The following is a 25,621-nucleotide window of genomic DNA, read 5'->3' as shown; positions in this document are numbered from 1 at the left end:
TGGCCCGAACGCTTCTTCTCAGCACATCTGTTTTGGCAAAATGTTTGTTTGTTCAATTTGCTGTGCCATTCATTAAACCTGAAGAGTGGGGAGCAGGGATATGCTCACTAGTTAGGACATTCTTCACTATTGGCAATAAATAGATCTGTTAGAGACCGACATTTCTGATGAACAGAAATGTGTCAACTTTGTCGAATGCAAGTGAAAATCAGCCATTTCTTTCAGTTATTAAGTCAATCAACCTTCAGTACAAATAGTCAGGTGTGCAGGTGGCTGCCAAGTAGGGCCTCTTGGGGGGAGCAGATACTGGGGCCAAGAATGAGCCAGCAGCAAGGTGGAAGATTTTTGTGGGCCCTGAGAAGAATGCCTGCTCCTGCTGGCCCCATAAAAATCTTTAAAAAAAACACACAAAAAAATATTTTGGGAGAGGCATCCAGCAGTCTCCTTTCCGCCTTTCTATACCTGGAGAAAGTGGAGCTAGGATACATCCACTGAACATGTCTTACCAATTTCACCTTGAAAGTTGCAATCGGGGTGTGACAACAAGTGTAGGCCCTTGATTTGAATATTTAAGTAGATTCCCGCCTCTTTTGCAACGGAGTGCTGGGCACCTATTTAAAGGCCTGCCTGAAAGATGATTGAGGTGGGCAAGTGCGTGCACAAGGACAATATCTGATCAACTGCTTGTTGCCCGTTTCTCAGGTACGAAAGGTGAGGGGGTGGGGTGAGGGTGGCAGGTGAATGTCTCCCCCAATAATTCACCAGACAAAGATGCTTCATTTTTGCTGCATTACTAATAAAACTTATCTGAACTAAATTTGAACAGAACTGAATTTCATCTGATTTCTAATAAAATTGTTCTATATTTTCAATGAACATTATCTGTTCTATGGCTGTGGAGCTGTGCTATGTGTTGATGACATATATTACTGTGTTTGTCATCCTACACCCATTGCTCCAAACAGTAATTAGCTACTTTTTGGTGAGGTAGTCAACTAAGATACTTTTTATGAATGTTTGATTAAGTTGGTTATATTGGATGTGCTTGCTGAATAATACAGTGGATGGTTTTAATTCAGTAACGCTCTTATTTACAGTATGAGGTAAATATAATTATGAAATATTTATATCCAGATTGATTATTTTTAATTAAGCAGAAAGTTGTGGTCTATAGGTCTGCTTGGAGGCTGGTTACTAGTTACCTGCAACGATTAATCTCGGGACTGTTGCTTTTAACTATTTTCACAACTGATCTAGATGTAGGGAATGGTAGCATTGTGATTCTTACTGGACTAATGATCCAGAGATATAACTTTAAATCCCACCACAGCAGCTGGGGAATTTCAATTCAATTAATTGAATAAATCTGGAATAAAAAGCTATCATCAGTAATGGTGACCATGAAACTATCGGATTGTCGTAAAAAAACATCTGGTTCACTAATGCCCTTTAGGGAATGAAATCTGCTGTTCTTACCTGGTCTGGCCTATATGTGACACCAAACTCACAGCATTGTGGTTGACTCTTAACTGCCCACTGAAATAACATGGCAAGACACTAAGTTGTAACAAATTGCTACAAAAAACAATAATAAGAGTAAAACCGGACAGACCACCCGGCATCGACCTAGGCACCGGCTTAGTACATGACAATGGCACATCCAGCCCAGTCGCCTCTGCAAAGTCCTCCTCATCCCGGGCACTTGTGCCAAAATTGTAAGAGCTGTCCCACAGACTAGTCAAGCGACAGCCTTACATAGCCATACTCACAGAATCACAACTTTCAGCCAATATCCCAGACTCCGCTATCACGATCCCTGGGTATGTCCTGACCCACCAGCAGGACAGACTTGCCAGGTGTGGCGGTGCAGTGATATACAGTCGGGTGGCTCTGGGAATCTTCAACATTGACTCTGGACCCCATGAAGTCTCATGGCTTCAGGTCAAGCATGGGCAAGGAACCCTCCTGCTGCCCTCCCTCAGCTGATAATTCAGGACTACTCCTTGTTAAACACCATTTCGAAGAAGCACTGAGGATAGCAATGGCACAGAATATACTCTGGGTGGGGGATTTCAATGTCCATCACCAAGAGTTGCTCGGTAGCATCACTATTGAATGAGGTGGCCGAGTCCTGAAAGACATAGCTGCCAGACTGGGCCTGCGGCAGGTGGTGAGAGAACCAACACAAGGGAAAAACCTACTTGACCTCGTTCTCACCAATCTACCTGTCTCAGCTGCATCTGTCCATGACAGTATTGGCAGCAGTGACCACCGCAAAGTCATTGTGGAGGCGAAGTCCCATCTTCACACTGAGGACACCCTTCTTTGTGTTGTGTGGCACTACCACTGTGCTAAATGAAATAGATTTAGAGCAGATCTAGCAGCTTAAAACTGGGCATCCATGAGATGCTGTGGACCATCAGCAGCAGCAGAATTGTATTCCACCACAATTTGTAACCTCATGGCCCAGCATATCCCTCACTCTACCATTACCATCAAGTCAGGGGATCAGCCCTGGTTCAATGAGGAGTGCAGGAGGGCATCAGCTGTACCTAACAATGAGGGGCCAACCTGGGGAAGCTGCAACATAGGACTACATGCAGGCTAAGCAATGAAAGCAGCATGCTATAAACAGAGCTAAGCAATCCCACAGTCAATGGATCAGATCAAAGCTCTGCAGACCTGCCACATCCAGTCGTTAGCCATCTTCAGCCAGAAGTGCCGAGTGGATGATCCATCTCGACCTCCTTCTAAGGTCCCCACCATCATAGAAGCCAGTCTTCAGCCAATTTGATTCACTCTATGTTATATCAAGAAACAGCTGAGTGCACTGAATACAGGAAAGGCTATGGGCCCTGACAAAATCCCACCTAACGTGCTGAAGATTTGTGCTCCAGAACTAATCGCGCCTTTAGCCAAGCTGTTCCATACACCTACAATACTGGCATCTAACTGACAATGTGGAATACTGCACATGTATGTAATGTCCACAAAAAGCAGGACAAATCCAATCTGATCATTTACCACCCTATCAGTGAACTCTCAATCATCAACACAGTGATGCAAGGTATCATCGACGGTGCTATCAAGCGGCACAAAGTCACCAATAACCTGCTCACTGGATGCTCAGTTTAGTTTCCGTCAGGACCACTCAGCTCCAGACCTCATTACAGCATTGGTTCAAACATGGACAAAAGAGCTACATTCCAGAGATGAGGTGAGAGTGACTGCCTTTGACATCAAGACAGCATTTGACCGAGTGTAGCATCAAGGAGCCCTAGTAAAATTTAAATCAATGGGAATCGGGGGGAAAATGCTCCACTGGCTGGAGTCATACCTAGCACAAAGTCATCATCATAGGCAGTCCCTTGGAATCGAGGAAGACTTGCTTCCACTCTTAGCATGAGTTCTTATGTGGCTGTACAGTCTAATGCGAGAACCACAGTCTCTGTCACAGGTGGGACAGATAGTCGTTGAGGGAAAGGGTGGGCAGGGAGCCTGATTTGCCGCACGCTCTTTCCGCTGCCCGCGCTTGATTTCTGCACGCTCTCGGTGACGATACTCGAGGAGCTCAGCGCCCTCAAGAATGCACTTCCTCCACTTAGGGCGGTCTATGGCCAGGAACGCCCAGGTGTCAGTGGGGATGTCGCACTTTATCAGGGAGGCTTTGAAGATGTCCTTGTAATGTTTCCTCTGCCCGCCTTTGGCTCGTTTGCCGTGGACGAGTTCCGAGTAGAGCACTTGCTTTGGGAGTCTCGTGTCTGGCATGCGAACTATGTGGCCTGCCCAGCGGAGCTGATCAAGTGTGGTCAGTGCTTCAGTGCTGGGGATGTTGGCCTGGATGAGGACGCTAATGTTTGTGCGTCTGTCCTCCCAGGGGATTTGCAGGATCTTGTGGTGAAATCGCTGGCGGTATTTCTCTAGTGACTTGAGGTGTCTACTGTACATGGTTCACGTCTCTGAGCCATACAGGAGGGCGGGTATTACTACAGCCCTGTAGACCGTGAGCTTGGTGACAGTTTTGAGGGACTGGTCTTCAAATACTCTTTTCCTCAGGCGGCCGAAGGCTTCACTGGCGCACTGGAGGCGGAGTTGGATCTCGTCGTCAATGCCTGCTCTTGTTGATAGGAGGCTCCCGAGATAGGGAAAGTGGTCCACGTTGTCCAGGGCCACACCCTGGATCTTGATATATGGGGGGGGCAGTGCTGTGTGGCGAGGACAGGCTGGTGGAGGACCTTTGTCTTACTAATGTTTAGTAAGGCCCATGCTTTCATATGCCTCGGTAAATACATCAACTATATCGTGGAGTTCAGCCTCTGTGTGTGCATAGACGCAGGCATCATCCGCATACTGTAGCTCGACGACAGAGGTTGGAGTGGTCTTGGACCTGGCCTGGAGACGGCAAAGGTTGAACAGGTTCCCACTGGTTCTGTAGTTTAGTTCCACTCCAGCGGGGAGCTTATCAACTTTGAGGTGGAGCATGGCAGTGAGGAAGACTGAGAAGAGGGTTGGGCAAAGTAATTGTTGTGGTTGTTGGAGGTCAATCATCTCAGCCACGGAAACTTAACTGGACCAGCCACATGAATACTGTGGCTACAAGAGCAGGTCATAGGCTGGGTATTCTGCAGCGAGTGTCTTACCTCCTGACTCCCCAAAACCTTTCCACCATCTACAAAGCACAAGTCAGGAGTGTGATGGAATATTCTTCACTTGCCTGGATGAGTGCAGCTCCAACACTCAAGAAGCTCGAAACCATCCAAGACAAAGCAGCCTGCTTTATTGGCACTCTATCCACCATCTTAAACATTCACTCCCTCCACCACTGGCACACCGTGGCTGCAGTATGTACCATCTACAAGATGCACTGCAGCAACTCGCCATGGCTTCTTCGGAAGCACATCTCAAACCCGAGACCTCTATCACCCAGAAGGACAAGGGCAACAGGTGCATGGAAATACCATCACCTGCAAGTTCCCCTCCAAGTTACACACCATCCTGACTTGGAAATATATTGCTGTTCCTTCACTGTCGCTGTGTCGAAATCCTGGAAATCCCTCCATAACAGCACGTTGTGAGTACCTTCACCACATGGACTGCAGCGGTTCAAGAAGGTGGCATTCCACCAACTTCGCAAGGGAATTAGGGATGGCCAATAAATGCTGGCTTTGCCAGCGATGTCACATCCCAGGAACGAAAAAAAAGGTGTTGATGGAATGGTCCACAAGTTCGCAGATGACACTAAAATTTGTGTGACTATCAGGACTGCGGAGGAGAAGGAACTCCTGCAAGCATATCAAAATGTGCTGGGGGAACGGGTTAAACTATGGCAGATAGCCTTCAACTTAGGTAAGTGCAGTGTAATGCACTTGGGCAGGCTTAGTACTAAGTAATGGGATAATGCTATGATCCCTTTCTCTCTCAAGTAATTTTAATTCGGTACCATGTACTTACACGCTACATGGTACCGAATTAAAATTACTTGAGAGAGAAAGGGACCATAGCATTATTATTCAGAACTCTCTAAAGGTTCATGACCAATGCATAGAAGCCAGAGCCAAAGAAAACAAGGTATTAGGTTGTATAAATAGCACTTTTCAATATGAATCACAGCAAGACCCTGGCTAGACAATATTTAGAATACTGCATATAGTTTTGGTCCCATGACAGGTTGGGTAATATAGAAGCTTTGGAAAAAGTCCAAAGAAGGGCCATGAGGAATCCTCCCAGCTTAAAAGTTCTCAGTACTTCACAAGGGCTTAAAAGGTTGGATCTATTATTGTAGAAATGTGTAAACTTCAAGGTGATTTGATAGAGGTTTAAAAAATTGTTAAATGGCTTAATTATGTTCTCCTTGTGTGGCTATTTCAACTAGATAGTTTAGTGAAGACCAGAGGTCATGCATATAAGCTATGTAAAGATAAACTGCAGACCCTCTGTGTGCCTTCAAGCGAGTGCTGAACCAGTTCCTGATTGAGAAGAAGATCACATCTTACAATAGGTAGGTAAAATACCAGGTGCTGCAGACATGGTCTATGTGACCACCCAGATGAGCTTCACTCGCCTAAAGGGGTGGGAGAGGAATTACCTATACTTTTTACCATTGCCAGGCCTTATTTATTTATTTTTTTGCCTCAACCAGGTGAGCAGGTGGGTATATGTACTAGTGGGAATGGGCCCCGAATCGCAATGCTCCAGGTGCCATGGTTCTGTAGCGCAGGCTAGATGGACCAGCTGCTCTTTCCTTGCCCATTGATTTCATATGGTCATATATGGTGCCAGAATGTTATCGATTTATGAAGCAGTCTTGAGCTCCTGGAAAACAAAAATCAGATTTGTATGAAGGTAACCAACATATATTTTGATGGTATTTAAATATTAAATGAGGTTACTTCTATCTTTGTTCCACTGTAATGTAACATTTTTTTTTACCTCTAACCAGGAAGGAAGCATGGTTAGTTTATCCATAAACAAAGCATATATGTATTTATTAACTTGCCATCTTCAAAATGAAATCTTTTCATAACTTTAATGAGCACCCCAAATTAAAACATCATAATATCATATTTATGAAGCATTAAATACTGGTGAATAGGGTGTAAATTCTGAAGTGCTTCATGAAGCAGTCCAAAAGAAACATTTTAATTTTGGGGGAAAAACTAGAATTCGGTTCAATTGTATCAATACAGGGATATATTTTTGACTAAGCAGTCTCCCCCTTTGAATCATTCTTTTGGAATGCATTGATTCATACTTCTCAGCAAAAAGGATATATCTCTGTACATGACATGACTTAAGCAGGCCTAGGACACAGCAACGGCTGTGCAACAGAACCAGAGATTTGATACCTACAGCCCTTCTTTAATCAAAAAAATTGCCAAGACATTTATTAAATACCGGAAAAGTTATTCATTGTAGGAAGTGATTTGTTATTGCTGAGATCTAATCAGAAACTTGCATTGTGATTGCCTCCAGATATTGGGGTCAAGTTTCGGCCTGAATTGCTCCTATTTTTTGGAGCAACAGGTTTAGAATGGAGTATCTTAGAAATTGCAATTCTTGGCATTTAGTTTGCTCCAGTTCTAGTCAGTTAGAACAGTTTCAGTTTGGAACAGATTTTTTTTTCAAAAGGGGGTGTGTCTGGCCACTTACGCCAGTTTTGAAAGTTTAGGCAGTGAAAACATACTCCAAACTAACTTAGAATGGAGTAAGTGTAGATTTTTGTACGCTCAGAAAAACCTTGTCTACACTTAGAAAATCAGGCGTAGGTTACAAATCAGGCGTAGGGAACGAGGGGGGTGGTTAACAAACACTAAACACTTCACTTTTACAAATAAAGAGCCATCATCAATAATAAATGATAAATAAACCAATAAATCAATCCAAAAAATTAAAAAATAAAACATTTAAAAAAAATTAAAAATCACAATAAATAAATTATTTCTACTCACCTGCAGCACGAGGGAGAAGAGGGAAAGAGAAGAAGATGGGGGGGGGGGGAGAGAGAAGAAGATGGTGGGGGGAAGATGATGATGCTGGGTTGCTGCTGCCACCGTCGACTCTTTGGACGGGGCCCGCCCCAGTGAGATGCAGGGCGGGCGGACCCCGCCGACGACTAAGAAGCCGGGCCCCGCAATGGACTTCGGGCGGGGCCCGCACGCAGCCGATGCCAGTCTGCCGACGCCGCCGTCGACTCTTCGGGCGGGGCCCGCCGCCAAGGTAAGATGCGCAGGCCACTCGGCCGGAGATAGGTGCGACGTCCCTTCGGCCTGGGATAGGGTCGTCGCCCCGGAGACAGGACGGCGGCAGCTACTGCGCACGCGCGCAACCTCCACTGCGCACGCGCGCAGCTGCCAGCCCTGTTTTCGGCGCAGGGCCGAGCTCCGCCCCCAGCAGCTCCTGCTGCGCTGCGCCGAGGTGGAATTGGGCCTACAGCTATTGGAGAATCGCGAGGTCAGTACTCGGCGCAATTTTTGTTCTATAAATTAGGTGGGCCTCTCCGATGTGCGCCGTTCTAGTGGCCGGCCGAAACTTGACCCCATTACGTGCAAAATTGTGTTGCAAATCTTGCAACACACAATTAAGTTTAGATGTTAGTGCGATGTCATACCATGTCATATCATTCGGCCAAAATTATGATTTATTAGAGTCCAGTGAATTACATGATGCAGTTCAATTTAAGTTCTTGGAAGTCAAAGAAATTGTTGGTAAAGAAAGCTTATTTTACAGTGAATTACAGTCGCACTTCATTAAAACACTAAAGCTCAAGTTGGGCCTTTATACCTGTAATATATATAGCTCCACCTGTGGACTCCTGTGGCACTGCAGCCAGTGCTGTTTATAATAAAGGAGGGAACAGGTCATCTGATTGAGTTCTGGAGCGATCAGCCATCTTAAGGCTGTAGGTTCGAAAATCCATGGCCGCATTTTATACATTTTTGGCCAAGTAAAATCCTCAGACCAGGCAGGCTGGGAAATGTGTGGGTGAATACAGACATTGTGGAGTCTGGTTCACAAGCGGGACAGAGGCACTGACCAATGGGGAAAATTGTATTCTGGCAGGCCAATCAGGGGTCGAGTCGGGCCTGAAGTGGGGAAATCCTCAACCAATGCGGACTACCCAGCCCAGTTCGAAAATATGACTCACCCCTAATCAAGTTATGAATGTGGACCATTATCAACCTAATTAATATGGACAGTGGACAATAGTCCTGAGATCACTGCGGTGATGGCCTATCAAAGGGGAGGCCCAAACCGATTGACTCCCAGGACTGTTACAATGGACCAGCAGACTTTGAGGCACCAATGTGCACTGAAACAATACCCCTGTCCTCACACCTACCTGTACCTGTGACATCTTCTGATTAAATATTCAAAGCTATTTCCCCGCCCAAACTTACACAATGGACGACCAACTGAGTTTGGGTGCAAAAAGGTCAGAACTAAATTGGATACAAATATAGGACCTACAGAACTACAGGGGCGAATCAGCTGGAACAGTAGGAGAAGGAGTCGAGGAGCAGTAGCAGTCACAGACAGACAGAAACCGAGAGCGAACGGAGACGGACTGTTACTGGCTGGGAAACCGACCATCGAACGGGCCCTGGACTCGACTTGTGTGCAGAATATACAACCCAACTACCGAGAGGCCCAACATCGTCTCAAGAAGCCGAGCCGCACACCAAACAACGCTCCGAGGCCAACCAGCTGAAGAACCGGAGACCAAAGTAACTGGGAGAGGCAACATTCACTCCAGCTACCCCGTAAACCAACCATCCTAAGTCTAAAAAAATAACTGTCAAAAAGGGATCTTAAGTATTATCCTGGGGTTTCTTTTCCCAACTGTCAGCCTAGGTCAGTCAGGTAAAAAGGGGGTGGGGGTGGTGTTGGAAATGTCTTGTAAAGATAAAATTGTGTAAGGTTTTCGTTGTGTCCGTTTCTTCCCATAGATTTTCATAGTTTATAAGTGTGTGTCAGATATGTGTTTTGATGAAGTTTGACCTTGTTGAAAACTTACCGTGGTTAATAAATTGGACTATCCCATTTTTTTTCGTTCCAAGGACCACTTGTCTCTGAGTGTTTGTTTTCCCTCGTGGAAGCTCATAATCCATCAAAATTCTGAGGTTAGAACGAGATAGCGGTGCTAGGGCGCTTCGAAACCGCCAGTTTAATGGTCAGCGAGCCATAAGCTGCTGGACCGTCTCCTAGAAGGGAAAGAGAGGCCCAATACACCAACAGCCACCAAAGACCCCCGTAATTGTGCAGAGCAAAAAACCCCTACACTCATGGCGAGCCAGGTAGGAGTTCAGTGGAAGAATGAGCTTAGTACCTCAGAGAGTGTGGCACTGGAAAAATCTAAAATGAAGGAGAGAATCACAGAATGTGTTTTCTCCAAGGTCAATTTTGCCAAAACATGGGTTCAGAACCTGAGCAGGGCGCCACGTTCACGGACGCGGCAGCCCAGTGGACAGAAGGGCCTACACATAACAAAAGGGTAGAAAAGGCAATTTGGCTGATATGATTAGCTAGGCAGGTTCGAGAGTTAGACCTCCAGTTGGAAAATTACAGGAGGAATTAAAGGATGCCGTTATCACCTCAGCGGCCAGGGGGGCCACGGGAACTAAGGTCACAGAAGAGTTAATAGAGGAAAGGAATAGAAGGGCACGGTTAGAGGAAACGTTCCGCAACCATCAGGAGTACCTGCAGAGTCAGGTTACGGTGTCACGGGCTATAGAAGTACAGGGAGCAGAGTGCAGCTTATGCCCAGCAGGTCCAAGAGCTTCAGGTCCAATTAAGGGATTTGTGCACAGCCTATAAAGTTAACACCGAAATAAGCCATGAGAAGACCGATCATTCGCCCTGCCATAAGCGGATCCAATCCCTCCTCCAGGCTCTGTCCCAGGTAAAGGGGGCAGTCTGTCTGCTGGAGCCCAGGGAGGCAACCAACGCATCAGGGTAATGGGGAGTGGAAGGGGATCCGGTGGCAAAGGACAGTCGACCGCCTCCTGAGGCGCCAGTAGTGTGTCTGGCAGGCCTTACGGAGGATCAGAGGGTGCAGCCCAAGAAACCCACAGGGCATGGGATCGGCCAGGTAGAGCTGGTCCAGCCAAAAGGGTATGGGACACCCGCAGAAAGGGTCGAGTCTGCAGATTTAAATTCAGAGGCAGTTGAGGCTGAGGAAAGGGGGGAGCCAGTGGTGGTGTCTGCCGCGGGACCGATGTGCCCGGCTGTGCAGAGGAAGTACAGTCTCCCACAAGGTGCACAACCCCAAGGACCGCTGGACAGCGAGTTTATCATTCCACATTTAGTTGCTGCATTAAAGGCCATGGTGTCACGTATCCCAAAGCTCACTAGACTGGAAGATCCGTATGCTCACTTCCTGGAGATAGCGCAGACAGTGGACATGAACACATGCGATAACGCGGAAGCAGTTAAAGTGCTCCTTTTTTCCATTGACGGGAAGATCTACCAGGCTCTTCCCCCAGAAGCACCCTCGCAGCACTACAAAGGGCTATCCTAGAGGCCATGGGGTGGAACGAAGGGAGTCCCTTTGAAAGGATAGCGAAAACACGCCAGTTAGAAGGAGAGGCTCCACAGATATACGTGGAAAGGTTATGGCTGGTCTACAGCACAGCATGTGGTGGCCTGCTTGTCAGAACCTTACAGCGGAACAAAGGGAAGCATGGTTTTGCACCATAATTGTGAACAGCCTGCCCAGTGTCAAGGAAAGAGCAGATCTCTGGTTCTTCCCGGGGGACCCCAATCTCACCGAAGCCATCGTGACAGGCAGACTGGCTGCCACATGGCGGCGGGATGGGGAGGAAGAGGGGAAGCCGGAGAAAACAGTAAAAGGCCGGGTGCATGCGGTGCAACCCAACCAAACCCCCAAGAGAGAGTGGCATCAGGAGGGTGGACATCCTCCCGATAGAAGGGGGGTGCGTTACGGGTGCGGTAAGCCTGGCCACTACTGCAACAACTGCAGGGCCAACCCCTACCGCGTGAAAGAAGAAAAAACACCCACAGAGGTGAAACCGGGTAATGAGAAAGCGGGTGCCACAACAGTGTTTGAAACTGCTGTAGAAACCCTCAGGCAGCTGCTGACAGGTCCCGGCCGTATCAATGTAGTGGTGGGTAGAGAGATCCCCACAGCTCCCATACGGCAGGAACCATGACTAGCACCCACCAAGCCTGCCTACCTGTATCCGCTGGACTATGACTCACGGGTGAAAATGGAGATGGAGGGGAACCAGGGAACTTACTTGTTGGACACGGGGGCTTCAAGCACCCTTGTCCACACAGAGGACCCGGCCTCCTCGCCCCTGTCCAGCGGTGTGCCCTACGAGCTAGTCGGCTTCATGGGGAACGAAAGAACAGGGTATTTTTCGATCCCACTGACCCTTAAGTTGGGAACACTGACCACCAAATGGAAGTGCGTCCTGATAAAGTGGGAGCAGGCTAACAAGGTATATTGGGGGCCGACTTCATTATAGCCCACCAGATCCTGGAGGATCTGCGAAATCACTGTTTATGGGGAACAGTGGACCCAGGTACAAACAACGAGGTCATGCTTATAGAAAGAATACAAGACAAAGGGGCTCTGTGTACTGTGAAGCCAAAAGGGGGTTATGACTTAGAGCTTCTGGTCAGGGACACCCCGGCAGAGTACAGGGCCTATGTGCGAGTCAGTCTCACAGCATTTGCCACCCACAAACACGACTGTGGGAGAGTCATCGGAGTAGAGGTCAGGATAGATGGGGATCCCATGTTTCGACATCAGAGGCAGTATAACTTCCCGAGAGAGGCAGAAGTTGACTTGGAAGTGGCACTGAGCTCACTGGTGGAGCAGGGTGTGTTGAGACCCATAGCCACGCACGTGAACTCTCCCCTGTGGCCGGTCAGAAACATCCTGGCTTGTGCTCCAACAATGGCAGCAGTGGCAGACCTGATCAGGGAAATCCCTGCGTCTGCAACCACCTTCACAGTCCTAGACATTTCAAATGACTTCTGGTCTATCCCTGTGAGGAGAGAGAACCAGTACAAGTTTGCTTTCACCTTTAAGGAACAGTGATATACTTGGAGCTGCCTCCCTCAGGGATTTCACAAAAATCCCAGCATCTTCCACCAGTGCATGGCGAACTGTTTGAAGAGCTTCAGTTGGTGCAGTATGTGGACGATCTGCTCCTTTTCACTGACAACAGTAAAGAGCATGGTCCCCTGCTGGCAGAACTGTTGGCTGTGCTCAAGGAGGGGGGTTTTAAGGTCAACCCCAAGCAGGCCCAGATAGGGTTAAAGGAAGTAAAATTCCTGGATCTAACACTCAGAGCTGGGGAACGAGGTATAGATGAGGCCCGAAGGCAAGCCATGCAGGAACTTCCGGTACCGACCACCGTATCTGGAGTGAGATCTTTTTTAGGGATCACAGGCTACTGTAGAGATTTCATAGAAGATTATGCAGCAACCGCAGCCCCTCTACTCAGGCTCCGACACAAAGGGGTCGCGTGGGAGTGGGATCAAGGCTTCCAAGCTGCATTTCTTCAGTTGAAACAAAACCTGCACTGGGGGCTATTGATGGGGGAAAGGATTTCTATTTAGAAGTAGCAGTCAGCGGGGACAGTCTGAGTGCAGTGCTTTTACAGGAAAGACACAGACAGCTGAGACCGGTGGTGTACTCCTCTTGAGTCCTTGCAGAGGTGGAGAAGGGGTACTCCAACTGTGAAAAGCATCTGTTAGCCACTGACTGGGCTGTGAAAAGAGCACAGGTTTTCACAGGAGTATCCCCTATCACACTCCTCACCCATCACACCCCGACCCAGATGTTTTCGATGGGAGAATAAAGGATGGAACAGTCAGCAGTGCCATGATCATTCACTGGACTCTCCTCCTCTCCCAAATGGCCATCAGGGTCAGGGGCCTCTGTGAGCCCAGGCTCGCAGCTAACCTCATTTATGCAGGTGAGCCACACAGATGCTCAGTAGAAGGGGTTTGGGACACCGATTTTGGATTTTGGGCAGAGGTACATCCCACAGGCCGCGAGATCTACGTCGATGGATCCAGTTCGGTATCAGTGGGTACAAGACTCACAGGCTGCGGAGTTTGGGACCCCGAGGCAGGCATAGTCTTGGCGCTTAAACTCCCCAACACCCTGAGCGGCCAGCAGGCTGAACTGTCAGCGGTGATGTACGTGGTGACACACCCCGAGGAATTCCCCACCTCGTACACGATTTGTTCGGACAGGGGGATTTAATAATGGGAAATGTGGAAATGGCTGAGACCTTAAACAATTATTTTGCTTCCGTCTTCACAGTGGAAGACACAAAAACCATGCCAAAAATTGCTGGTCACAGGAATGTGGGAAGGGAGGACCTTTAGATAATCACTATCACTAGTGGGGTAGTGCTGGGCAGGCTAATGGGACTCAAGGTAGACAAGTCCCCTGGTCCTGATGAAATGCATCCCAGGGTATTAAAAGAGATGGCGGAAGTTATAGCAGATGCATTCGTTATAATCTACCAAAAGTCTCTGGACTCTGGGGAGGTACCATCGGATTGGAAAGCAGCTAATGTAACGCCTCTGTTTAAAAAAGGGGGCAGACAAAAGACAGGTAACTATAGGCCGGTTAGTTTAACATCTGTAGTGGGGAAAATGCTTGAAACTATCATTGAGGAAGAAATAGCGGGACATTTAGATAGGAATAGTGCAATCAAGCAGACGCAGCATGGATTCATGAAGGGGAAATCATGTTTAACTAATTTACTGGAATTCTTTGAGGATATAACGAGCATGGTGGATAGAGGTGTACCGATGGATGTGGTGTATTTAGATTTTCAAAAGGCATTCGATAAGGTGCCACACAAAAGGTTACTGCAGAAGATAAGGGTATGCAGAGTCAGAGGAAATGTATTAGCATGGATAGAGAATTGGCTGGCGAACAGAAAGCAGAGTCGGGATAAATGGGTCCTTTTCGGGTTGGAAATCGGTGGTTAGTGGTGTGCCACAGGGATCGGTGCTGGGACCACAACTGTTTACAATATACATAGATGACCTGGAAGAGGGGACAGAGTGTAGTGTAACAAAATTTGCAGATGACACAAAGATTAGTGGGAAAGCGGGTTGTGTAGAGGACACAGAAAGGCTGCAAAGAGATTTAGATAGGTTAAGCGAATGGGCTAAGGTTTGGCAGATGGAATACAATGTCGGAAAGTGTGAGGTCATCCACCTTGGGAAAAAAAACAGTGAAAGGGAATATTATTTGAATGGGGAGAAATTACAACATGCTGTGGTGCAGAGGGACCTGGGGGTCCTTGTGCATGAATCCCAAAAAGTTAGTTTGCAGGTGCAGCAGGTAATCAGGAAGGCGAATGGAATGTTGGCCTTCATTGCGAGAGGGATGGAGTACAAAAGCAGGGATGTCCTTCTGCAACTGTATAGGGTATTGGTGAGGCCGCACCTGGAGTACTGCTTGCAGTTTTGGTCGCCTTACTTAAAGAAGGATATACTAGCTTTGGAGCGGGTACAGAGATGATTCACGAGGCTGATTCCGGAGATGAGGGGGTTACCTTATGATGATAGATTGAGTAGACTGGATCTTTACTCGTTGGAGTTCAGAAGGATGAGGGGTGATCTTATAGAAACATTTAAAATAATGAAAGGGATAGACAAGATAGAGGCAGAGAGGTTGTTTCCACTCGTCGGGGAGACTCGAACTAGGGGTCACAACCTCAAAATACGGGGGGAGCCAATTTAAAACCGAGTTGAGAAGGAATTTCTTCTCCCAGAGGGTTGTGAATCTGTGGAATTCTCTGCCCAAGAAAGCAGTTGAGGCTAGCTCATTGAATGTATTCAAGTCACAGATAGATAGATTTTTAACCAATAAGGGAATTAAGGGTTATGGGGAGCGGGCGGGTAAGTGGAGCTGAGTCCATGGCCAGATCAGCCATGATCTTGTTGAATGGCGGAGCAGGTTCGAGGGGCTAGATGGCCTACTCCTGTTCCTAATTCTTATGTTCTTATGGTCTTATGTTTACTTGAAATTTGTGTACAGAGTATCTGGCTATTTGGTCACGCGGGGGTACAGATCCGCAGATGGAAATCCCCTGGTAACCAAAGCCCTGCTAGTAAGGATAGTGGCAGCCCTACGGAACAATAGGGATGTCTACATCCACAAGGTTAAGGCACGTTCTAAGACAGAGCCCAGGACAGAGGGTAACCAGCGAGCGGACCTCCTGGTCAGAGAAGGAGCCTGGACAGGTTGCTTCTGGGACCCGTATGAGAAAGGCAGGGTGATAGCATCTAGAGGCAAGCCAGGGAAACAAGGGAGAGCAGGGGTAGCAGTGGCCCCAGACCTGAGAACGGTTCAGGCGCAGGACCCTGTCCTCAAGGCTGCCATAGCAACAATCCTAAGTGGAAGAAAGGCAGAGAGCCCATACAGTGCCACAGATATAGCTGTCAAGGAAGGGATGCTGTTTAAAGGGGATAAGTGGGTGGTTCCAGCACAACACCAGCGAGAATTCCTACAACTGGCCCATGAGAGTCCAGGTGTGCGACACCCTGGGCCTGAGTCCACCTGGCAGAAGTTGGAACAGGCAACATGGTGGCCAGATCTCCAGAACGACGTCCGTGATTTCTGCACAGCTTGTCTGGTGTGTGCAGCTAACAACCCAGACCCCACAGAAGAGAAAGGCATCCATGGGACACATCAGGCGGGTAGAAGGACCATGGAAGTCGATCGGAATCAACTACATAGGGCCCCTACCAACCGCCCAGGGGGGGTACAAGTACTGTCTAGTGCTGGTGGATGTATTCTCCAAATGGGTGGAAGCCTCCCCTTGCCGAACAGCTACTGCATTGGGGACGGTCAAGGTCCTGATCAGGGAAGTGTTCTCAAGGTGGAGTCTGCCGCAGTTTGTGGAGTCCGACCAGGGAAGCCACTTCACCGGCCAGGTGATGCAGACCACCTTAAAGGTACTGGGGATTAAAGCACGGTGGTATGTGGCGTATAACCCCCAGTCCTCAGGCACTGTAGAGTGTCTCAACCGCACCATCAAGGGAAGGCTCCGCAAGGAGACAGGGAATTCACCCAACAGATGGGTAGAAGTCTTGCCACTGGTCCTTATGGGGATCCGGGCCAGTCAGTCGAAAAGCACAGGGTATTCACCCCACGAGCTGACGACTGGGAGACCCATGTGGACCCCAGTACACACATTGGTGGCGGGTTTCACCGAAGGACAGCTTCAGGAAGCTAACCGAGACCGCTTTTTTTGGGGGGTTTTTTTGTGTTCTTTTTTTCCTTTTGTGATTTTTTTTGGGCATTAAAATCATATAATGTACAAGTGCCCCCTATAAAAGGGGAGGGGAACGCTAAAACCCCAGCAATTAAACCAAATTAAACTTTAAAACATATAAAATCAAATTAAAATTTGGTTGCCGGGGGTGATGATGCCCACCTCTCGCGGAAGGCCGCGAGCGTACCGGTGGACACCGCATGCTCCATCTCTCGGGACACCCTGGCGCGGATGTAAGCACGGAAGAGAGGTAGGCAGTCAGGCTGAACGATCCCCTCGACCGCCCGCTGCCTGGACCGGCTGATGGCATCCTTGGCCATGCCCAGGAGCAGTCCTACGAGGAGACCCTCGGACCTACCCGCTTCCCTCCGCACAGGGTGCCCAAAGATCAGGAGAGTGGGACTGAAGTGCAGCCAGAAATTGAGGAGCAGCCCCTTTAAATAATGAAACAGGGGCTGCAACCTCGTGCATTCGATAAAAACATGGAACACGGACTCTTCCAGACCGCAGAAATTGCAGGCGGCCTGGGAGCCCGTGAACCGGCTTAAAAATTTGTTGTATGGGACTGCTCCATGCACCACCCTCCAGGCCAAGTCCCCGATAAATAGTGGGAGGACTCCCGCGTAGAGTGCACTCCATCGGGGACCCCTGCCTCCTCCAGACGACAAGATGGTGCGCCATGGCGTGTCCAGACGGCAGATGAGGATGGCAAGGTTGAGAGTGTGCAGGAGCAGCCCATACAGGAAACCCCTCCGCGCAGAACTGAAAGGCACAGAGGGGATTTCCCCGAGGCGGCTCAAGTTGTGAGGCGCCGGCCCCCGAGGGAGGTTCCGGGGTTTGGCGCCGATGAGGACTTCCGTCCGGACCGGGGTCAGTTCGGACGGGATCTCCCCACGTACTTTAGCCTCCTCGACACACCTAACGGAGTCAGGGCCCAGAGCTATTTTTAGCGACTCGATGGCATCGGCCGCGCGGCGGACGTTGGCCAAGTTTAGGCGCCGTGCCAGCATGTCTGGCGCCATCCAGCCCGCTCCTCCGCCATCGAGCAGGTCCCTGACCCTGGTCACCTCACCAGCCACAGCCCTCTCGTCCGACTGCCACCTAAAACCTCGGCCGTGGAGGTACGGATTCCCGAGCAGCGGCTCGTGCAGGACAGCCGCCACTCCAGCCGGTGGAGAGCTGCGCTTGGTGGAGACTTTGTTCCAGACCCTGGTGAGTTCCTGGTAAAAGACAGGCAACCCCTGGACGGTGGTCCTGACGTCCCGGAGCTCACAAACAGGAGCTGCGTGTCGTAGTTGAGGCCGTGCTGTTGGCGGAAGAAATACGTCGCCAGCGCACACCACCTAGGAGGGGGCTCGACGTAAAGGTATCTCTGCAGGGTCTGAAGACGGAAAGTCACTAGCTGGGTGCTCACGCACACCAACGACTGACCGCCCTCCCTAAGCGGGAGACTCAAGACCACGGCAGAGACCCAGTGCTGCTGTTGTTCCAGAAGAAGTCCACCAGCTTCTTCGGTATCTTGGCGACAAACGCAGGGGGAGGGATCAAAGTGACCAGCCGGTACCACAGCATAGCGGCCACCAGCTGGTTTATGACTAGCGCTCGACCCCTGTAGGACAGCTCTTGGAGCAGTCCTGTCCAGCGCCCTTGGCCAGCGGCGACCTTGGCCTCCAGCTCTTGCCAGTTTGCCGGCCAGGCTTCCTCGTCAGGGCTAAGGTAGACTCCCAGATAGAGGAGATGGGTTGTGCTCCAGGGAAAAGGCCTGAGCTCCTCTGGCAGGGAGTCCACCCGCCACTGACCCATCAGGAGTCTGGAACATTTCTCCCAGTTGATCCTGGCGGAGGATGCGGCCGAGTAAATCTCCTGGCACTCACACATCCTCCGCAGGTCAACGGGATCCTCTACCATGAGGAGCACGTCATCGGCGTCAGCCGCGAGGATGACCTCCACGCCCGGCCCTTGCAGAGCCAGTCCCATCAACCTCGTCCGCAGGAGGCGCAGGAAAGGCTCCACGCAGATGGCATTTAACTGGCCGGACATGGGGCATCCCTGGCGCACCCCTCTCCTTAAGCGAAGGGGCACCGTCAAGGACCCATTAACCTTAATCAGACACTCCGCGGCAGCATACAAAAGTCACATCGTGCCGACTGCACCTGGTATTCCAAGGCAGTCTCCCATCCAAGTACTAACCAGGCCTGACTCTGCTTAGCTTCCAAAATCAGACCAGATCAGGCGTTTTCAGGCTGGTGTGCCCGTAGGCAACAAGACCACTTTTTTTTTAATATTCGTAGCCAATCTTTCCAATTCTTTGTCAAATCACAAACCTTGCACACATCAAGGATCACTCTGCGCCAATGCTCTAAGCCAAAAGGCCGAGAGCCACTGCACCGTTCCTGGAAGTACTGCAATACCAGGTTCGTGCCATGGAGGTGGATGGGTCAGCAACCCCACTCACCTCCGTGGAGGTGGATGGGTCAATCCACCCCACCCACCTCTTTGCTGGGAATCTGCTGGAACAGCTGCAGCAGATTCACTGGCAGGCAGCCACCAACATGGGAAGATAGCACTTTAGTAACAAGCTGCTGCTGGAACCCCGTAGCCACCACGACTGGGAAATAGGTGACCAGGTCATGGTACGCAGCTTCACCAGGGTGGGGGTATTCGAGCCACTGTACATGAAGCCCTACAGTATAGTGGACAAGGCAAGCCCTATGGTTTATGCGGTCCAATTACCCCGCCGGGTAAAGTGGTACCACATAAACTAATGCAAGCGGTTCGACCCTACTAGGGCAGGAAAAAGGAAGGCTCCCACAGGTAAAGAAACCTCACGGGAGGCAGAGGACATTCCGGTGGATGTGGGGGCTGTAACAGAGGTCAATCCCGGCCCCGAAGCCCCACAACCCGGAATAGTGCACTGCCACAGTAAGACCATCACACAGCAGAGTGAAGTGGCACAGCCTGATAGGCAGGAAAGGGACTTAGCACAGGAGAAGGGAGTCCTGTGCAGTAAAACGACAGGGCAGGTAGAGGAAGGGATAGACCAGTGGGACGACCAAGGGTTGCAGCCCGTAACATGGGACTCCGCGCCCCTGGTTAGGCGTAGTTCCAGAGTGGATGCCTTGGTCCCCCGTATACCTTCCCGCCCGTCCCAGAGTCAAACGAGAAAAGAAGCACAAGAGTGGCAGACTCTGTGCGGTAAAAGGGACACCACCAAAACACCCGGGAAAGATCCCAGACACCGAAGGGCTCACAGAAATGGAAGCAGTACATTTAATAGAAGTCCTCCTACAAGCCCTACAAAAGGGGCAGTTCGGCTCCTGGGGCAAGGTCAGCAAGATGGCCGACAAAGCCAAGTCAGTATCAGAGACTGACCTGGCCACCCGGAGACGGGTGGCATTGTATATAGCCTGGTGTTCTGTATATAGTTTAGGGAGATTTTAAAGTAAGGGGATGGTGGTTTTATTTTGTGATGTTACTCCAGTCGAGCCTGAAGAAGTCTCAGGCAAGACTGTGTTCAATCTTGTGTTCCAGAAGATTCTCCGGACCGTCGCGACCTGGGAACCTGCACCGGACAGAAACTCGACATCGAGATTTCTTTGACATACGGCTGCTCCGGGGGCAGGGCGCCAATCGTGACCACGGGAGAAGGGATCATGGAGGCAGAAGGCCAGGCCACCTACTTCCACAAGGGAAGATGGCTTGGGTGGTTGGATTCGAATTCCACTCGGAATTCGAGCCACGAGAGTTTTACCAATGGGGAGGCCTCCATCCCTTGCCCCAAAATCGAGATGGCCACATCCCGGGTTAGGGTGACAGAGGGAAGGAGAGTGTGTTTAACGTGTGTTGAGGACATACCTTTGGGACGCTGGTGGTGGCTCAGGAAACTGAGCGCGGACGTCGAGGACAGCAGCTCAGACTGGGAACGTCTGAGCAATGACACCTACCGGACGATCACGGGGTCACTGCGGGGGGTCACTGTGTGTTGGGAGAAATGGTGGGCCTATGATCAGGGGATCTATACATGCCTATGGGGGTCGGCCCAGGTGTGCCCAGCGGGTTTGTCCATTGCCTTTGCCTGATGGTGGAAGGACTCGGGGAAGGGGATGGAATGGGTTCGCAGCAAGGAAGACTGTGTGCTCCCTCCTTTCCAGGTACCAGTCAACGCCACCGAACTGCTGGCTCAGGTGAAGAAACCCCTGCCCACGCCCAAGCCCATTGACAGTTATGGATGTCTGCCCACCACTAGGGGACCTGGGAATGGGTTAGTGTTAGTACCGACAGATAAGTTAGTATACCAGGGAGTACATTATGCTGTTGCTTCAGTAATTCTAAACCTGACAGAAGAACGCCTACCTGCCTACTGCCCCAGAGAAACCGAGTTGTTGTACCAAGCTCTACTGAAGGAAATGTTCAGGAGCTTCTACGAGCTGGACTTTGGGGACGTCAATGTGGCGGACCTGTATAGACAAGTAGATACAACCGAGTGGGGCCAACAACGCAGGGGGGTCATGAATGACGTTTTCACCGGAATTAACACTGGGGCATCCGCCATGAACAGCCTGGATGATGTGCAGCTGGCCCTACAGATCAATGGGTTAAAGTCACAGCTGCGCAGCATCCTAGGGAAAGAGAATAATGTGTTGGGTTCCACGCTTCACGAGGGGGTGGCTATGACTGTGCATCTGAAAGAAATAATTGCCCAGCTAGAGGCTCACTCCCGGACAATAAACACCTTGATCAAGGAGGACCGGCTGGCCTCGGATCAGGCTGCACAGAACGAGGTGTGTGTACTCTATGGGGCCTGGTTGCTGGGAGAGGGACGGAGCAATTTGGAGGACCTTAGGCAAGGTCGGGTCCCCTCCTGGATCAGCAACCAGCACCTGGAGGCACCACACCCATACAGCAGCACCCTCAGTCCCTGCCAACTCCGCGTGGCGTTGGCAGCCTATCCTGTCCCTGCTGACTGTGGGAAATCCAACCACACTATTATGGGTGTAGTTGTGCGAATGCCAGTGATGGGGCCATCCACCAAGCCAGCACCCCTGTGGCGTGTAGAGAACATTGGAGTCATTCGTGGGGGGGTACACATCCGTTTCGCAACAGTCCCACCCTATGTCATTGTGTGGGAGCGCGCAATGAGGGGTACAGACCTATCTGGCTATCGTAGCCGGGGAGCACAGGTCATCCTGTGTCCCCAGCACTTGAACGCCTTCAGGAGGCCACAGTGTGGGTTTAGCACTGCTGGAGCAGAACCTATGAATTGCACGATGGAGATGATGGCATCTGGCCATGTACCTCCACAGATAGCATATGTAGGTGGTGGGACGTATTGTGTCGCCATGATTGCCCACCGGTATAGACACGGCCCAAATAAGTGGTGTGATATTCCGGACAGCAGTTTTTGCTTTAAACCTAGGGCAGAAGTTCAAGAGGCCCAGGAAGGGATCATCCCAATCCCAGAACCCTCCACGGTCCACCTCACGGTACAGTATAACGCGAGTCATCTGCAGAACTATGTTGCCCATTTTGGGTATCCCATACCCTTACTACCTGAGAAACTCACCGCCCTGTTGAAGGCAGTGGATCTCAGCCAAAAACATTATTACACCCTACAGCAAAAGACCAAGGACATAGCCCTCGAAATCGCGGACATACAGTCACCAGCGTGGTGGGAATGGGGTTTGAGAGTAGATATCCCAGTCTTGCTTCGCATGGCTTCCCACACACTGGCGATAGGACAATGACCAGTTGTACAATGTCTCATCATCAATGCCTGAAGATCCAAAAGAGCCCTAATAGCACAGGGTTATCTTAAAATATTCCAGAAACAACAGAAGGACAGCCCAGTCTAACACACAAGAATGCCATTTTGTTTCCATGTGGCTTTAAACAAAAGGGAACATTCTGGTTTACCGTAGCACCACAAAAGTCCGTACCTGGAAGCTGACTGGTACTGTCAACTTCGTAAGCTGTTAAAACTATCCATGACAGAACACAATATGGACTTACTTATCACAGATATACATTGGTACAGTGCAAATAGATCTGTTCGATATGCTGTGATGCCGGAAAAATCTTTCAAGGAACGCAAGGAACACGCGACATGATGTGTTATAATTATGTACTTAACTCTACGTAACTAAAAGCAAAAATGGTACCTTGTTTGTAGTTTACCTGTAATGGAGCATGGGTAGTGCATCAATTATGGATAGAAATATTGTTTGTGCACATTGGTTTATGTGGGTCTATAGTTTAGAGTAATTATGGGGATGGCTGACACTTGGGGAACTCTAGGATTTTCTTGCAAATGTTTTGACACATTCCGTCTATATCCGGGTGTGTCAAGATGGGGAATATAAGGTTCAAAAATCCACAGCTGCATTTTATACATTTTTGGCCAAGTAAAATCCTCAGATCAGGCAGGCTGGGAAACGTGTGGGCGGATACAGGCATTGTGGAGTCTGGCTCACAAGCGAGACAGAGGCACTGGCCAATGGGGGAAAAGTACATTCTGGCAGGCCAATCAGGGGTCGAGTTGGGCCTGAAGCGGGGAAATCCTCAACCAATGCGGACTACCTGGCCCAGTTCGAAAATATGACTCACCCCTAATCAAATTATGAATGTGGACCATCATCTACCTAATTAATATGGACAGTGGACAATAGTCCTGACATCATTGCGGTGATGGCCCATCAAAGAGGAGGCCCAAACCGATTGACTCCCATGACTGTTACAATGGACCAGCAGACTTTGAGGCACCAATTTGCACTGAAACAATACCCCTGTCCTCACACCTACCTGTACCTGTGACATCTTCTGATTAAATATTCAAAGCTATCTCCCCGCCCAAACTTACACAATGGACCACCAATTGAGTTTGGGCATGAAAAGGCCAGAACTAAATTGGATACAAATATAGGACCTACAGAACCACAGGGGAGAAGCAGCTGGAGCAGTAGGAGAAGGAGTTGAGGAGCAGTAGAAGTCACAGACAGACAGAAACTGAGAGAAAACGGAGACGGACTGTTACCGGCTGGGAAACCGACCATCGAACGGGCCCTGGACTCGACTTGTGTACAGAATATACAACCCAACTACCGAGAGGACCAACATCGTCTCAAGAAGCCGAGCCGCACACCGAACAACGCTCCGAGGCCAACCAGCTGAAGAACCGGAGACCGAAGTAACTGGGAGAGGCAACATTCACTCCAGCTACTCCGTAAACCAACCAGCCTAAGGCTAAAAAAATAACTGTCAAAAAGGGATCGTAAGTATTATCCTGGGGTTTCTTTTCCCAACTGTCAGCCTAGGTCAGTCAGGTAAAAAGGGGGGTGGGGGTGGTGTTGGAAATGTCTTGTAAAGATAAAATTGTGTAAGGTTTTCGTTGTGTCCGTTTCTTCCCATAGATTTTCATAGTTTATAAGTGTGTGTCAGATATGTGTTTTGATGAAGTTTGACCTTGTTGGAAACTTACCGTGGTTAATAAATTGGACTTACCCGTTTTTTTTCGTTCCAAGGACCACTTGTCTCTGAGTGTTTGTTTTTCCCAGTGAAAGCTCATAATCCACCAAAATTTTGAGGTTAGAACGAGATAGGGGTGCTAGGGCGCTTCGAAACTGCCAGTTTAATGGTGAGCGAGCCATAAGCTGCTGGACCGTCGCCCAGAAGGGACTGAGAGGCCCAATACACCAACAGCCACCAAAGACCTCCGTAATTGTGCAGAGCAAAAGCCCCCTACAAGGCTGTGTGTGTGTTTGTGAATTGTACTGAAGATATAACAATGGCGATGAAGATGGGATAAAGTGGATAAAAAAAGCTGCAATTTTTTTGGTGAATGATTCAACCAACTGACAGAGAGACTTTGAGAGCTTCTCTTTTTTAATTAACAGCTACAAATCCAAGGTAAATTACAAGCACACTTGTCTGAACTGCCAGTGTCCAGATGGCTGCGCCTATGGGAATAATAGGGCATTTGGGGGAGTTTCAACGTGACCGTGAAAGTTTCAGAGCATATGTGGAACGGCGAGAAATGTTTTCCACTGCAAATAATATCATCGGTCCCCAATGATGAAAACCACAACCGGGTGGTGTTGGAAAGACAACGGGCAATTTTCTTAATTGAAGCAGGGCCTGAGGTGTAAGAAACTTTGAAAAATTTGCTTGTGCCTGTCAAGCCAAAGGACATAATTCTTAAGCAGATTCTAGCACTACGGCCCTGAGCCCCATGGAAATTTCTGAAAATTATCGTTTCGGAATACAAGATCAGTTAACCGAAGAAAATATCAGTGAGTACATTGCAGCATTAAAAAAGCTATCTATTCACTGTAATTTCGGAAACTTTCAGGATCGAGCATTGCGTGAACGCTTTGTTTGTGGGATGAAAAATGATGGGATCATAAGAAAGTTATTGACAATGCCCAATTTGACTTTCGATTTAGCTTGTCAGACAGCTATGGCAATGAACATGGCCAACCAATATTCCCGAGAATTTCATACTATTTCCAATCGTCAGACAACCAATGTGAATCATCTACAGATTAAAAATAAAAGGCAGTTGGGCCCCAAGGTCTCAGACACTGGCAATGGTAACAGAGAATTGAAGTCCTGCTATCGGCGCCTGGGACAACACATTGCTCAACGTTGTCCATATGTGGAGGCAGAGTATTTCATCTGCAGGAAAACTGGGCATCTTGCGAAGGCATGCTGACTGAAGGGTAAACCAGCTTTCAAAGCTATGAGTAGAAATCCCCAGAGACTACATAGCATGGAAGAAAAACAGCAGGACGAGGAGGTTTTAGAGCTACACATCATCAGGAGCACAAGATTAACTAACAGCGATTCGA

This window comes from Pristiophorus japonicus, chromosome 6 (assembly GCF_044704955.1).
Source record: "Pristiophorus japonicus isolate sPriJap1 chromosome 6, sPriJap1.hap1, whole genome shotgun sequence".
Classification (NCBI taxonomy): Eukaryota; Metazoa; Chordata; class Chondrichthyes; family Pristiophoridae; genus Pristiophorus; species Pristiophorus japonicus.
This window is presented reverse-complemented; position numbering follows the sequence as displayed.